Source organism: Blastomyces dermatitidis, assembly GCF_000003525.1.
Source record: "Blastomyces dermatitidis ER-3 genomic scaffold supercont1.14, whole genome shotgun sequence".
Classification (NCBI taxonomy): domain Eukaryota; kingdom Fungi; phylum Ascomycota; class Eurotiomycetes; order Onygenales; family Ajellomycetaceae; genus Blastomyces; species Blastomyces dermatitidis.
Genome location: NW_025544787.1, coordinates 88,943 through 105,309, shown reverse-complemented (window position 1 = coordinate 105,309; position 16,367 = coordinate 88,943). Strand labels below are relative to the sequence as shown.

The following is a 16,367-nucleotide window of genomic DNA, read 5'->3' as shown; positions in this document are numbered from 1 at the left end:
CTCTTATGAAGAGAGAGCTGAATTTATATATCTGTAAATGAGTTTCTATATATAGAACTTATTAAAAGATATTATAACTCTTCTCTAGCAGGTCATTTTATAGATACTAGAACTTATGAGTTATTTATAAGAAAATACTTCTAATCAAAGATATGAGAACTTGTGAAGAAGATAGTGAATTCTTATACTATTTATCAGAGTTTGTAGATAGTGTAATTCAGATTATATGAAGAACTTACTTCTCTACTTATTTCACAGAAATCTTGAAAACAGCTAGAAATGAATACTCTTGTAAGCCTCTCTGAAAGTAAGAATATATATAATATCTGCTTTAACAGTGTGCTGATGATAGTGAATTACTTTATTAAGATAATATACTTTATATTCATCTGTAAGAACTTAAAGTCAAAGAATTTGACTTATATCTTTATCTGTAATATAATTCAGTTATATGAGTTATCTATGAATATTGTCTCAGACAGAGAATTAATTTTTATAGAAGAGTTCTGATCTGATCTGATAACTATACTGAAGATCTCATAAGATCTAAGCATAGCTTTTTATTAACAGACAGATAATCAGATAGAATATCTGATAAGTATATTAAAACAGTATCTGTAGTGCTTTGTCAATTATAATCAGAATGACTGAGTGTATTAATTATCACTCACAGAGTTTATATACAATAACTCAAAGTATGTTAGTACAGATAAAACTCTCTTTGAGATACTCACTGAGACTTATTCACAGATAATCTTGATAAACTCACAAGAGTATACTATAGAGTGTAGTGATATCTGTGAATAGACTGAGAGAATTCAGAAGATCTGAGAGAAAGTCTATAAATTCTTGAGAAAGACTTAAGAGTATCAGAAGAGATACTATAACTTTAAGTATATTATAAAGAGTTTTAAGAAAGATAATAGAGTCTGACTGAGTCTAGAAAATATTATTATACAGAGATCTAGTAAGAAGTTAAATCTCTTATAGATAGAGTCTTACAAGATTGTGAAGAAAGTTAGCTTATAATTCTGTAGATTGAAACTATTATCTGAGTTGTAGATATATAATGTTTTTCATATCTCTTTACTTTATGAATATAAGAAATTCTTAGAAGAGAATTCTGTGACTCATCACTCTGTTCATGAAGTACTAGAGAGTGAAAGAGAATATCAGATCAAAGAGATTATTAACTTAGAGAAGTGAGATTATAAGCTCTGATTCAAGATTCAGTGATAAGAGTATTCTGATAAGATAAATAAGTTCACTTAAGAATTATTCAAATAGATAAGATATCTGCAGAAGCTGAGATATAACTTTCATACTATAAATTCTGATAAGTCAGAATAACACAGTCTTCACTAAGAATCTGATTATGATAAAGATATTAACACTGTCATTTGTGAATTCTAGTCTATAAGATAATGAATTTCTACTGAGATGAACAGTCTGCAGTGTATATAAGAGAAGAAGAAATCATACTCTTATTAAAGCTAAAAAATAAGAAAATAAAAACAGAGCTATGAACACAATTTAAAGATTAATAAAGAAAAAATAAAGAAAATTCACACTTACATTCTTAATATCTGTAACACTCAATTTCTTCATAACTATCAATTTCTCTCTTCAAAGAAGCAGAGAGTATCATGTCTGTGATACAGACAATTATTATATTTGATATGAAGACTGTCAGAAATATACAGACTTCAGAGAAGTCAGATATCAGAGTATATACAGTTGTAACAGAGTCTTGAGAGCTGGCTGTCTGTGTGTGTGATCAGATATCTCTTATGAAGCTGTGTCTACTCTCTCAGTTATACTGAAGTATTCAGCCTGAAAATAATTGAGATATGAAGAGAGAGCTCATCTATTCAGATCAACTTCTGTCACAAATTCATGACATTCATATTACCTTAATTACTCAGATTTTGCAGGTATCTGAAGACTTATCTTCTATTAACAATGAGATTGTGAAAATGCATCACAGTGTGAGAACTATTGATAGAGAATCTAGACATATTTATATATATCTGATCAGAGATTGTGCAGGTAGAGAGAGAGTGATTGTAGGCCTGCAGAACTGTAGAAGATACTGATAAAACTGAGAGCTTTGCAAGAACTGTCAGCTAGAGTCTGTAAGAAATTACTTGTAAGAAGACTTACAGTAAAGAGAGAGACTGCACTGCTTGAAGCCAGAGACTGATTTGAAAAAGATATGAGATTGACTGCTGATCTGAAGATCAGATGCAGTGATAAGACTGAGAGAGATAAAGATATTATTATAAGTAATGACACCCCTACTTTATCAGTCAGTAAAAAGTAATCAGAGAAGTCACAGAGACACTCATAAGAAGCTTAACAGCAGTTAAACATTGTTTATAAAGATATTAAAATTGAAAAAATTTTTATTCTTAAGAAGTTCTTGAATTAGTATACAGACATTGTCAGAAACACTCTCTCTCTATTATCTGAGTGAAAACACTTCACAGATGAATGAGAATACTCACAGTTTGTAAGAATGAAAGCTGTTATAGAAAAAGAGAAAAGAAGATAAGATTCTGTGAACAGATCTGAAATATTTATACTACTCTAGAGAGATTTACTTACACTGTGAATAATCCTGTGAAAAAGTCAGATTACTCTAGCAAACAAAGAGTGATTATGAATTGCAGGTCTGAATCTTTCTATATAACTATAAAGAATGATTGCAGACTGTGAATATCTTGATTCTACAATTTTACAGAGTTGATAAAAGAATGAAAAATTCCTCACAATTCTACAGTATCAAAGAACAATGATTCATAAGAATGAGTAACAGATCAACTCACAAATACTTCTCTTTGATAAGAGTGATAATTCATTTGTAAGATGAATCTGTGTGATAATTATACAAGAATCTCATGAAAATAATTAAGAGTCAACTGAAACTCTTCTGTATGAAAGATGCAAGATGAATCTATGTAGTAGTCAGAGAAGAATCTGTAGGTTACAAAGAACCTTGCAGAATAAGAAACTGAGTGACAGACTTCTCTTCACAGTAACAAGAGATTTTTCCTCACTGAGATTTTTTATAGATATGAAGAATTTTTACTGAGTATCACTGCAGTGCTGAGCTGATTCTATGAAGTCACTCAGTGAAAGACTTCACAGATGAAGTCTTAGAGAGAGAGAAATATGTAAGAAATCTCACTTCTTGCAGATTCTTTATCTCTATTTCTATCTCTTATGTAATTAATAGAGTTAGCAGCTCTTGACTACACACAACTATATAGACTGAAGTTCACAAATACTATTCACAACTCAGCTTGAATGCTATTATACATTTGATCTCTACATTTTATCTTTCTATCATGAATACTTCTAGTAGTTAACAGTACATATCAGGCCAAGCTGCAAACACCCGAATAATCGCCTGCGAGCACTTATTCTTACAAACATAAGTATAAATATGATATCACAGTGACTCTGAGCAATGTTGAAATTACAATAATAATAAATAGCTGATATGCATGTAACTTAATAACTTCAATACAAAGAGATTTAACAATTAACTCATGCAATTTCAACATCTACAGAATTGAATATAAAAGTATCAAAGAAACACTTAGATGCTCTCATATATTTCAATACTTTCAATCTCACTCTCTACTCATCATGAAGAATGAAAATACTTGTGAAACTGAGTATAGATGAAGATTTCATCAGTTCATTAATTAATCAAGATTAATATATCAATGAATGATTGAAGAATCATATGAAATAGAAGTTTCATTTATAAATAGAAGCATATGAATCAGTGTTGCAAACATCTGATAATATCATGAAATATCTTGATATTCTGTTTCAAGACACTGCTATGTAATAGAAGATGTTAGATTGATTACAGAGTATTTAACAGGGGAATATTTCTCTTATAACATTTATCTCTGACTTCAATATTAAGATCTTAGAAGTAGGTGATTAATCTTGAGAGAATTAAATAAAGATTAACATGCTCAAGAAGACATTAACTTTCAAACTCTTATAGACTCTTATAAACATAAATAAAGACTCAACTTATGAAGGCTTCTGCACACAGCTTCAGACATTGAATGACTATCTTATCAAGCTCAAGAGTATATAGAACAGTGACAGAAGACATTACATCTTAATCACTTATATACCCGCACTGAAGAGGAGTAACAGTAATGATACAGATGTCATGAACTGAATAGATTCAGATGTCTATGTATAAGCAAGAGTTTTCATCATTCAAACAGGCTTCTGAGTTTCTGAGATCACTTTCAAAGAAGTCATCAATCAATATTAACATGAAGTGTGTATTAACTGTAACTGATCAGAATATATTACTTTCAACTGCTGATTAATCTATGTATCTTCACACTTGAGAGAAAGATCAGCATCTGTCTGTATCAATCACATTGCAGTGAAGAAAGATTCAGAAGATAACTATGAGAATACTCTGATAAACCAGGGAAAAGATTAGCTTCTATTCAAATTCATAAACAGAAGAGATCAGACAATAATAATTTGAAGAAGAAATGATAATGAATATGATTCTTGTATCTACTGTGATTGATAATATATATAATATGAAAGTCATGATAGACAGCGGTCTATGTCACTATGCAATGATAAAATTTTCAGTCATAAGACATTATAATCTTCAGTATATTCTCTTATTAAAACCTCAACTCCTTGCAGAATTTGATGACTTAAAAGATGTTTGTACTTACTACATAATGAAACTAAACATAGATGTGAGAGAACATCAATGTAAAGATATCTATATATATAAAGTTAACAATCTTGATTACAATCTTATATTGAGACTTATCTGACAATCTGAACAAGGTATCTTATTAAATGCTTAAAACAGAAGCTTGATATTCTCTAATAATGATAGAATTCATGAAGATGATATTCACAAGACTATGAATCTTACACAGATCTCTGTCAACACTTATGAAATACTCTGAAAAAGAAGTCATCATCAAAATCACTGATAGAGTCACTGACAAGATTATTAATAGCAAAATCATGTGTCAATCTATTTCATCAGTCTGACTGATATTAAGAAAATTCTAGAAAAGTTATCTCATGTTATAATAACAGATTCTTGTACAAAACTTTCTCAATAATATCATGATTATCTAGATATCTTTCAATAAGATAACATTATGAATATACCTTCTTTACAAGACTCAGAAGTGAATCATAGTATCAAGTTAGAAAAGAAGAATAAATGATAAGAACTCTGAGTCACTATGAGACTCTCTTTATAATATGTCTCAAGATGAACTTCTTCTTCTTTAGAAGACACTTAATGATCTGTTAAATAAGAAATTTATATATATTAGTAACTCTTCTACTGCAGCTTCTATTCTCTTTACAAAGAAGTCAGATAAAGAACTTTGATTCTGTGTAAACTATCAAGATCTGAACAGATTGACAAAGAAAGATTGATATTTCTTATCTCTTATTAATAAAACTCTAGCACAGATCAGATGAGCTCAATGATTTATAAAACCTCAGTGGCCGAATGGTTAATGCGGCCACCCGGTAGCGCCTTGGCGTGGGAAACCAAGGCGCGTGGGTTCGAAACCCGCAGGGGATACATTAAATCCGGAACTCAAGCACCTCAGGTTTCTAATAAATACAGAGGTGTACAAATCGCTTCAATGAATTGCTCTATGTTTCTGAGCTGGGAAGTTATTATCGCATGTATCTAATTGTCACTTCTTTGTATTTTCCTATGTTCTTGTTATCTTGGCGTGGTCTCAACACCTGTATTTCCTCCTGTATAATCAACACTTGACCTGTATTTAACATCACGCAAGAACTCATCATAAGCTCCGCTTGCATATGAGTATAATGAAAGAATAATAATAATAATAATGATTTATAAAGCTAGATATTATTATCACATTTTATAAGATTTATATCACTGAAGAAGATGAATGACTTACAGTATTCTGAATATATTATAGTCTCTTTGAATGAATAGTCATACTCTTTGAACTAGCTAATACTCTCAGTACATTTCAGAAGTATATCAACTGAGCACTCTGAAATTTTCTTAATAAGTTTGTATTTACTTATCTAGATAACATTCTCATCTTCACTAATAAATTCAGAAAAGAATATCAAGAGTATATACAAAGAGTATTACAATAACTATAAGAAGCAGAACTATTAATTGATATTAACAAGTATAATTTCAAAGTTAAGAGTACTAAATACTTAGATTTCATCATAGAAGCTGATAAGAGAATTTGAATAAATTCTGAGAAGATCTCTGTTATTCTCAAATGAGAAGCTTCACATACTGTGAAAGATATATAAAGCTTCATTGAATTCACTAACTTCTATCAGTAATTTATACAAAACTTCTTAAATATTATAAGATTACTTACAGATCTTACTAAGAAAGACTCAGTATTTCAATAATCAGCAGATGCTGAAGCTGTATTTACATAGATAAGAAAGATGTTCATTAATACCTCTCTACTGATAATATTCAATTCTGATTATAAGATAGTTATTAAGACTGATTTCTCTGACTATCTAATAGAAGAAGTAATATTGTAATATAATAATGAAGATATTCTATAATTATGTATCTTTATATCTAAGAAACTGAGTCTCACTGAATATAATTATGAGATCTATGATAAGAAACTTCTTGTAATTATACACTGTTTAGAAGAATGAAACTCTGAACTTCAAAGTATCTTCAAATTTAAGATAATCACAGATCATAAGAATCTCAAATACTTCACAACTATCTGTAAACTTACTGAATGACAGATATAATGATCTGAGTTCTTAAACTGCTTTCATTTTACAATACACTATCATTCTGACAGTCAGAACTCAATGACAGATGCTCTCTTATAACAAGAGTAAGATATGTTATTCAATATAACAGATACTCACTGAATGAACTGAGAGCATCAGCTCTTGAATCTGAAGATACTAGTTAATCAAGATAAAACAGCTCATGACACTATACATACTTCTTCAATTAGAACTATACATGCTTCTTCAGTTAGAACTGTCACTGATATCTTAACTTCTTCTGAATCTACATTAGATGAGCTATGATATACAGTAGCTTAAACTGATGAACTTCTTCAAGTACTTACTGAAGCAGTATAACAAGAAGTATCTCAATTTCTCTTAGAACTATGTATAAGAACTGACATCTCAGAATATTTAATTAATAATAATAACACTCTACAATTCTGTGAACAACACTGAGTCTCTCACTCTGAACTCTTACACACTCAGATAATGCAAGAGACACATAATTCATATATAGCTGATTATTTAGATTATGAATAACTGTATAAAATGATCTTCTGAGAGTTCTATTAATCTGATATATTAAACAGTATCAGATACTTTATCTGAAACTGCAATCACTGTTCTTCTATTATCTTATAAAAGAACTGTAGAAAAGATCTACTGAAATCACTTAATATCTCTGATAGAATCTCATGAGATGTAGTAATTAACTTCACTGTTAATCTATCTAAGAGTAAAGATTGTAGAAATATTCTGATTATTATTAATTAACTAAGTAAGAATATAATATTAAAATCTTATAATAAGATAAATATTAAACAAGTCACTGAAGCCTTCTTACAGAGTTCATTCTATTAAATGTATAAGTTACTGAGATTGATAGTATCAGATTAGAATCACTAATTTATAAGCACTCTCTGAACAAGAATCTGTCAAGTTCTCAAGATTACACACTATCTGTTAACTATCTATCATCTTGAGACTGATGATACATCAGAACAGATAATTCAGACTATAAAGAATTATCTTTATAAGTTCTATAATCATCTATAAGATGATTGATATAATCTTCTTCTATATATAGAGATTGCTATCAACAGTTAAAATACTATTTTAACAGATATAAGCCTGTTCTTTCTTACATATGAATATTACATGAAAGTGTTGAATCTTCTAGAGATTACACAGTTTACACTGAACTCTTACAGTTTAATTTAAATCACTGATAATATAGTAACAAAGCTCTGAGATATCTATGACTGAGTAGAGATCTTCATAGTAATTATAAAATAAGATTAAGAAGATCAAATCAACATTTAACAAGATCTCACAGAGTAGTATAAGATAGAAGATCTTGTATAATTGAATCTTAAGAATATATGAATCACATGTTCATCTTATATACTAGATTATTATCATATCAGATATAAAGTAATAGAAGTTCTAGATAGTCATAACTACTGTTCTAACATATTATCAGAAATTCATAATATATTTTATACAAGCTTGCTTCACTGCACTATCACTGATTTATTCTCTTCTCAGCTGACTTCTGACTGACAGTCACTAGACATCAAAGAAGAAGATAATGAGCTTGAGTAAGAGATTGAGAATATTCTCAATGAGAGACTCTGTGATCACAGCTGATAATATCTCATGAAATGAGTCAGCTATAATCAACTGATCTGAACTCTGAGTTCTGCATTATTCAAAATAGCAGCTCTTGACTGATGAGAACTGCTTCTGAAAGAAGAGAGTTAATGTAGCAGGCTGCACCTGATCAATTATATAGACTATTCTGTTACACTTCATAGATTCTTCTGTTTCACTCTTGAACATGTATACTTCAATTCTCAGTCATTTCTGATCACTGATTCTCAGCTGCTATGAATGTGTATATTCTGATCACTGATTCTCAGCTGCTATGAACACATGTATATTCTTTCACTCTGAAGCTTCACCGCATACACCACTACATACGTGTATAAATATTCATCTCAATCACTGATTCTCACACTTTCTCTTTCTTTCCTTCTCTAACATTTTTATCTTTGTTATATAAGACCTATCAATATAATACCGATCTATTCGGCGTAGGCCTCTTACAAGAAGCTTTATATACTGTGAAAGATATATAAAGCTTCATTGAATTTACTAACTTCTATCAGTGATTTATATGAAACTTCTCAGATATTATAAGATTACTTACAGAACTCATCAGAAAGAACTCAGTATTTCAGTGATTAGTAAACACTGAAGCTGTATTTATATAGATGAAGAAGATATTCATCAATATCTCTTTACTAATGATATTTAATTCTGATTATGAAATAGTTATTGAAGCTGACTTCTCTGACTATATTACAGAGAGAGTAATATTGCAATATAATGATAAAGATATCTTACAATTATATATCTTCATGTCTAAGAAACTGAGTTCTGCTGAATGCAACTATAAGATCTATGATAAGAAACTTCTTACAATTGTATACTATCTAGAAGAATGAGACTCTGAACTCTGAAGTGTCTCTGAATTTGAGATAATCATAGATTATAAGAATCTCAAGTACTTTATAACTATCTATAAACTTATTAAATGATAGATGCAATGATCTGAGTTCTTAAGTCACTTTCATTTTACAATATACTACTGTCTCAGCAGTCAGAACTTGATGATAGATACTCTCTCATAATAAGAGCAAGATATGTCTTTCAATGTAACAGACACTTATTAAATGAACTGAGAACATCAGCTTCTAGATTCAAAGATATTAGTTAATTAAAATGAAATAACTCATGATACTATACACACTTCTCTGATTAGAACACTCTCTCTTCAAACTGTTATCAACACTGATACTGATACTAATACTGATATCTTAACTTCTCTTGAATCTACACTGAATAAATTATAACATGTAACAGCTCAAACTGATGAACTTCTTCAAGTACTTATCAAAGCAGTATATCAAGAAGTACTCTGATTCTTCTCAGAACTATATAGAAGAATCAATATCTCAGAATACTCAATTAATGACAATAACACTCTGCAGTTTTATAAATGATGTTGAGTCTCTCACTTCAAACTCTTACACACTCAGATAATGCAAGAGATGTATGATTTATACATAATCAGTTACTCAGATTATAAACAATTATACTGAATAATCTCTTAAGAGTTCTACTCATCTGAGATATTAAACAGCATCAGATATTTTATTCAAAACTATAACTATTATTCTTTCATTATCTCATGAAAGAACTGTAGAAAAGATCTACTGAAATCACTCAATATCTCTGATAGAATCAGATGAGATGTAGCAATTGACTTTGCTATTAATCTCTCTGAGAGTAAGAATTGTAAGAATGTTCTAGTCATTGTAAACTGATTAAGCAAAGATGTAATATTGAAATCTTGTAATAAGATAAATACTAAGTAAGTCACTGAAGCTTTTCTACAGAGTCTATTCTATTAAATATATGAATTATCAAGATCTATAGTATCAGATTGAGACTGTTAATTTGTGAGCACTCTCTGAACAAGAATCTGTCAAGTTCTCAAGATTATACACTGTCAACTATCTATCACTTCAAGACTGATAGCACATCAGAACAGATAATTCAGACTGTAAAGAATTATCTTTATAAGTTCTATAATCACTTATAAGATAATTAATATGATCTTCTTCTACACACAGAGATCACTATCAATAGCTGAGATACTGTCTTAACAGATATAAGCCTGTTCTTCCTTACACATAGTTATTACATAAAAGTATTGAATCTTCTAGAAATCACACATTTCACACTGAATCTCTGCAGTTTAATTCAGATCACTGATAATATAGTAATAAAGCTTTGTAGCGGGCTGCGCCCGATCAATCATATAGACTATTCCGTACACTTCATAGATTTCTACCGCTCCATTCCCGATCGCCGATCCTCGGCCGCCACGAATGTGTATGTTCTGATCGCTGATTCTCAGCCGTCATGAACATGTATGTTCTGATTACTGATTCTCAGCTGCTACAAACACATGTATATTCTTCCGCCCCGAAGCTTCACTGCATACATCATCATATACATGTATAAATATTCACTTTAATCACTGATTCTTATACTTTCTCTTTTCTTTTCCTTCTTTAATGTTTTTTCTCTTTTGTTATATAAGATCTATCAATATTATATCAATCTATTCAGTATAGATCTCTTACACTAGAAAAACATTCATTATCTTCTTATTAGAAAACAATTATTCATACATCATTTTCTTATTAGAAACAATTATTCATTAAGAAATATTCAAACATGTAATAATACTGTTAATACATAAGAAATAGAGAAACAGTCAAACAGTAAAGCAGACACTGAGTTCTCATATAGAAGCTTACTCATCAGTCACTCTGACCTTATAACAAGATCTTATGAAGAGAGTAAGATTTTATAAGAGAATATCAGTAAAAGATCTGAGAGTTCTGACACTTAAATATATAAAATATTCATATAATTACATATCTGATAATCAATATAATCATGTCTAATGATAATATGAAACTCTTGAATATAAGTATAGATGTAATATCACAGTGACTCTGAGCAATGTTAAAATTACAATAATAATAAATAGCTGATATGCATGCAACTTAACAACTTCAATATAAAGAGATTTAATGATTAATTCATGCAATTTCAATATCTACAGAATCAAATATAAAAGTGCTGAAGAAATGCTTAGATACTTCTATATATTTCAATACTTCTGATCTCACTCTCTACTTATTATGAAGAATGAAAATGCTCATGAAACTGAGTATAGATGAAGATGTCATTGATTTATTAATTAATTAAAATTGATATATCAATGAATAATTGAAGAATTGTATGAAACAGAAGTTTCATTCATGAATAAAAGTATGTAAATCAGTGTTACAAATATCTGACAATATTATGAAATATCTTGATATTCTGTTTCAAGACACTGCTATGTAACAGAAGATATTAGATTAATTATAGAGTACTTAACAGAGAAATATTTCTCTTACAACATTTATCTCTGACTTTAATATCAAGATCTTAGAAGCAGGTGATTGATCAATCTTGAGAGAATTAAATAAAGATTAACATGCTCAAGAAGACATTAACTTTCAAACTCTTACAGACTCTTATAAATATAAATGAAGACTCAACTTATAAAGGCTTCTGCACACAGCTTCAGACATTGAATAATTATCTTATCAAGCTCAAGAGTATACAGAACAGTGATAGAAGACATTACATCTTAGTCACTTATATATCTATGCTAAAGAGAAGTAACAGTAATAATGTAGATATCATGAACTGAATAGATTTAAATGTCTATACATAAGTAAGAGTTTTCATTATTCAAACAAGCTTCTGAGTTTCTGAGATCACTTCTGAAGAAGTCACTGATCAATATTAATATAAAGTATATATCAACTGTAATTAATCAGAACACATTGCTTTTAACTGTTAATTAATCTATATATCTTCTCAATCAAGAGAAAGATCAGTGTCTTCTTATTTAAAGAATGAATCAGTGTCTGTCTGCATCAATCACATTGCAGTGAAGAAAGATTTGAAAGATAACTATAAGAATACTCTGATGAAACAGAGAAAAGATTAGCTTCTATTCAAATTTGTAAACAGAAGCTTGAAGAGATCAGATAACAACAATTTAAAGAGAAAATAATAATGAATATAATTCTTATATCTACTGTGATTAATAACATGTATAATATAAAAGTCATGATAGACAGCAGTCTATGTCACTATACAATGATTAAATCTTCAGTCATGAAATATTATAATCTTTAGTATATTCTCTTATTAAAACCCTGACTTCTTGCAGATTTTAATGATTCAAAAGATGTTTGCATCTGTTATATAATAAAACTAAACATAGATATCAGAGAATATCAGTATGAAGATGTCTATGCATATGAAGTTGATAATCTTGATTATAATTTTATATTAGAACTTGTCTGACTATTTGAGTAAGACATCTTATTGAACACTTAAAACAGAAGTTTAATATTCTCTAACAATGATAGAGTTCATGAGAATGACATTCATAAGACTATGAATCTGACACAGATCTCTGTTAACATCTATAAAATACTCAGAAAAAGAAGTCATTAAAAGAATCACTGATAGTAGAATTATATATTAATCTATTTCATCAGTCTGACTGATATTAAAAAGGCTCTAGAAAAGTTATTCTGTATTATAATAACAGATTCTCATACAAAACTCTTTTAATAATATCATGAATATCTAAATGTCTTCTGATAAGATAATAATGCTATAAATCTATCTCTCTTATAAGGTTCAGAAGTGGACCACAGTATTAAGTTGAAAAAGAAGAATGATAAGAACTCTGAATTATTATAAGACTCTCTTTATAATATGTTCTGAGATGAACTTCTTCTTCTTTAAAAGACACTCAATAATCTGTTGAATAAAGAATTCATATATGTTAACAACTTTTTCATTACAGCCTCTATTCTCTTTACAAAGAAATCAGATAAAGAACTTCAGTTCTGTGTAAATTATCAAGAATTGAACAGATTAATAAAGAAGAATCATTATTCTTTATCTCTTATCAATGAAACTCTAGCTCACATTGAACAAGCTCAATGATTTATAAAGTTAGATATCATCACTGCATTTCATAAGATTTGTATCACTGAAGAAGATAAGTGACTTACAGTATTTCAAACATAATATAATCTCTTTGAATAAGTAGTTACACTCTTTGAACTAACTAACACTCTCAGTACATTTCAGAAGTATATCAACTGAGCACTCTGAGATTTTCTTAATGAATTTGTATCTGTATATCTTAATAACATTCTCATCTTCACTGATGAATTCAGAAAAGAATATTAAGAATATATGTGAAAGATATTATAACAGCTATAAGAAGCAGAACTATTAATAGATATTAATAAGTATGATTTTGAAGTCAAGAGTATCAAGTATCTGAGTTTTATTATAGAAGCTGATAAGAGAATTCAAATGAATTCTGAAAAAGTCTTCATCATTCTTGAATGAGAAGCTCTGTATACTATGAAAGATGTATAAAGCTTTATCAGATTTACTAACTTCTATCAGTGATTTATATAAAACTTCTCAGATATTATGAGATCACTTACAGAACTCATTAAGAAGAACTTAGTATTTCAGTGATCAACAGATACTGAAGCTGTATTTATATAGATAAAGAAGATATTCATCAACATCTCTCTACTAATAACATTTAACTCTGATTATAAAACAGTCATTAAAGCTGATTTCTCTGACTATGTAATAGAAGAAGTGATATTATAATATAATGATGAAGATGTTCTATAATTATATATCTTTATATCTAAGAAACTGAGTCTCACTGAATACAATTATGAGATCTATAATAAGAAACTTCTCACAATTGTATACTGTCTAGAAGAATGAAACTTCAAACTCTGAAGTATCTTTAAATTTGAGATAATCACAGATCATAAGAATCTCAAGTACTTTATAATTATCTGTAAACTCACTGAATGACAGATATAATAATCTGAACTTCTAAGCTGCTTTCATTTTATAATACACTATCACTCTGACAGTCAGAACTTGATGACAGACACTCTCTTATAATGTGAATAAGATATATCATTCAATATAACAGACACACACTGAATGAACTGAGAACATCAGCTCTTAGATCTGAAGATATTAATTGATCAAGATAGAACAACTTATAATACTATATATACTTCTTCAATTAGAACACTCTCTCTCTGAACTGATACTGATATTGATATTTTCACTTTCTCTACACTGAATGAACTGTGACATATAGTAGCTCAGACTGATAAACTTCTTCAGACTCTCACTGAAGCAGTATATTAAGAAGTATCTTAATTTCTCTCAGAACTATGTATAAGAACTGATATCTCAGAATGTTCAATTGATAATAATAACACTCTATGATTCTGTAAATGATGCTGAGTCTCTCACTCTGAACTCTTACACACTCAGATAATGCAAGAGATGTATAATTTATATATAATCAGTTATTCAGACTGTGAATAACTGTATAGAATGATCTCTCAAGAGTTCTACTAATCTGAGATATTAAACAGTATCAGACACTTTATTCAAAACTGCAATCACTATTCTTCTGTTATTTTATAAAAGAACTGTAGAAAAGATCTATTAAAATCACTCAATATCTTTGATAGAATCTGATAAGATGTAGTAATTAACTTTACTATTAATCTATCTAAGAGTAAGAGTTATAGAAACATTCTGATTATTATAAATTAATTAAGCAAAGATATAATATTGAAATCTTGTAATAAGATAAATATTAAACAAGTTACTGAAGCTTTTCTATGAAGCCTGTTCTATCAGATATATGAATTACTGAGATCTATAGTATTAAATCAGAGCTGTTAATTCATGAGCACTCTCTGAACAAGAATCTGTCAAATTCTCAAGATTATATATTATCTATTAACTGTTTATTATTCTGAGACTGATAATACATCAGAATAGATAATTCAGACTGAAGAATTATCTTTATAAGTTTTATAATTACTTATAAGATAATTGACATGATCTTCTTCTACACACAGAGATCACTATCAATGATTAAGATGCTGTTTTAATAGATATAAGCCTGTTCTTTCTTACACACAGTTATTATATAAAGATGTTAGATCTTCTAGAGATCACACAGTTCACACTGAATTCTCACAGTCTGATTCAGATTGCTGATAATATAGTAATAAAGCTCTGAGATATCTGTAACTGAGTAGAAGTCTTCATGATAGTTATGAAACAAGATTAAGAGAATTAAATCAATGTTCATCAAGATTCTGCTGAGCAGTATAAGATAGAAGACTTAGTATAATTGAATCTTAAGAATATACAGATCACATGTTCATCTCATACACTGAATTATTATTATATCAAGTATAAAGTGATAGAAGTTCTAGATAGTTATAACTATTATCTTAACATATTATCAGAAATTTATAATATCTTTCATACAAGCTTACTCTGCTGCATTATTATCAATCTATTCTCTTCTCAACTGACTTCTGACTGACAGCTGTCAGAGATCATAGAAGAAGATAATAAGCTTGAGTGAGAGATTGAAGATATTCTCAATAAGAGATTACACAGCTGTGATTAATAATATCTTGTGAAATAAGTCGGCTATGATCAACTGATCTGAACTCTGAGTTTTATATTATCTGAAATAATAGTTCTTAACTGATAGAAACTGCATTTGAAAGAAGAGAGTTAATGTAATAAGCTGCATCTGATCAATTATATAGACTATTCTGTACACTTCATAGATTTCTACCATCTTATTCCTAATCATCAATTCTTAGCTGTCATGAATGTGTATGTTCTGATCACTGATTCTCAGCCGCTATGAACATATATGTTCTGATTACTTATTATTATTATTATTATTCTTTCATTATACTCATATGCAAGCGGAGCTTATGATGAGTCCTTGCGTGATGTTAAATACAGGT

At 29.0% G+C, this 16,367-nt stretch overlaps 1 pseudogene across 1 annotated transcript; it reads left to right on the top strand.

Annotated features, from left to right (window-relative positions):
- The first annotated feature begins 5,528 nt into the window (after window positions 1-5,528).
- On the top strand, window positions 5,529-5,617 carry BDCG_17923 (annotated as a pseudogene). The gene has a single exon. The product of its transcript is annotated as a tRNA-OTHER (tRNA).
- Window positions 5,618-16,367: the final 10,750 nt, after the last annotated feature.